Genomic DNA, 2,119 nt, shown 5'->3' on the forward strand with positions numbered 1-2,119 from the left:
CACTCCCGAGGATATTTTCTCCATTCACTTCTTGATTTCAGAGAGGAAGGGAGGGGGAGAGAGAGAGAAATAGAAACATCAATGATGAGAGAGAATCATTGATCAGCTGCCTCCTGCACACCCCTGCTGGGGGTCGAGCCTGAAACCCAGGCATGTGCCCTTGGCTGGAATCAAACCTGGGACCCTTCGATCTGCAGGCCAATGCTCTATCCACTGAGCCAAACCAGGTAGGGTATCCACTTTCTCCATGAAGTGGCAGGCAACAGGCCCTGGAAAGAGAGGCTGTGGGTAGGGCGGGTCTGGAGTAAGTCCTGAGTGGGGCCATGGGAGTGGCTCCTGAGTGGGGCCTGTGGGGCTGTGAAAGCGGGCGCTCTGGTCATGACCCTCTCTTGTTCAGAACCTCCCAGGAGCCCTACCCACCAGAAGTGGGTTCAAGAGACAGAAACCAGCCTCCCTTCTAACATCCCAGCTGTGCCATCACTACTTCCTGGACCTGTCACCCATTTCAGCTGTGCCATAAATCCGGAATTGCTTCCTGCCTGGATCCAGGGCCCATCAACTGGGCTCCCACCGCACGTTCCCTTCCTTCCTTGTATGATCACCTCTGCCCCCTTCACCATAAAGACTGATGCCTTTACCTGCTTCCCTGTCTGCTCCCCAAGGACAGGGCAGGCTCTCATTTGTTCCAGGAGGAGAGCAGGCCACCAGAGACTGCTGGGCTCTGCCTGGTCTGGATGGTTAGATCCTGGGTTCTCAGGCCATGCACCGGGTGCCCTCTGCTGGCCCAGCTGGGCATGGCCCCGGCGCCCGAGCTGCTGGAAACTCCTGGAGAGGCCTTGTTCCCTGGGCCCATCTCCTCCCTTCCTCGTTCCTTCCTTTCTTCCCGAAGCCCTCACTGTGCCCTCAAAGTCCCAGTCTATCGTCGGAAATACCTTTGTCTTCAAACACCTCTCAGAATATTCCTTCCCCTTCTTGCTCCAAGTCTCCCGTCCCCCAAGCACACTGCTTCCTTACTGCCTGCCTCCCACAGCCCTGCACTGGGCCCGAGGTGCTGTAGGGCCTCCCCGCTCCTCACTGCCTCTTGCAGGTCCCTGTCCTTCTGTCTCCCATACGTTCTCAACGCGGAAGCTCCCGCCCTCAGGTTACAGCCCCTGTGAACGGGAGGCCTAGCCACGGTCACTTTCTCCTGCTCCGCGCTCTGCACTCCCATTTCCTCCACCTCCAAAGACCTTGCCTCCACTTTTCTCGGCCCCATCCGCCCCACACGCATCAGACTTTTGACCTGTTGCCGCCTGTAGCTGCATCTCCTCCAGAACCACGATTTCAAACACCCACTTCCCTTTTTCCAACCCAGCACCACACCCCAACTCCCACATTCATCGGCACCTACCACACCTACATTGAGGGTGCTGCCTTCACCTCCGGCTCTTGCTCACCTCCCCACACGTCTCACCTCTACCCAGCTGACTCCTGGGTGCAGCCTGGTGCCCACCCCTCGCCCCTGCCCTCGAGGTCCCTGCCCACTGTTATCCTGCTCCACGGGGAGAAGCCCAGCCGCTCACACCCGCCTGCCCGCCCGCTCTGCTCGGCACCAGGGAGTCACGCATGCTGTCCAGTCTCACCGGAGGCCGTCCTACAAACCCACGCTTCGCCCGAGCCCCTCGCTCTTCTCGGCTTTCTTCAGTCTTGATTATTTTACAGACGAGGAAATGGAAACACAGAGGAGACTGAGTGACCTGCCCCTGGAGCCCATGCCCCTAACCCCCAAAGATGACGCTATCGGGTCTACTCCTTTCTCCTCAAAGCTCTGAAACCTCCCCATCCTGCCTTCCAGCGGATGCCTTGCTTCATATTTCAATGTGAGTTAGAGAATTAAGAGCCTCCAGCCGCCCCCGCTCTACATCCACGCGGCGAGACGATGAGACTTCGGTTCTTGAAGGAAAGATTTCAATCAAGAGACAAGTGTAGGAAAGCAAGAAAGGACTTATTGGCCGCAGCAAAAACACACCTAGGACAGTGAGACTAGGGAGGGCTTAGGAGAAGCAACTAGGCTGGGCGGCTCTGGCTCCCTGGGAAGTCAGAGAAAAGGGGGCCTTAGAGACAGGTTCAGGGGTGAGCC

The sequence above is a fragment of the Myotis davidii genome, unplaced genomic scaffold (assembly GCF_000327345.1).
Source record: "Myotis davidii unplaced genomic scaffold, ASM32734v1 scaffold79, whole genome shotgun sequence".
Lineage (NCBI taxonomy): Eukaryota > Metazoa > Chordata > Mammalia > Chiroptera > Vespertilionidae > Myotis > Myotis davidii.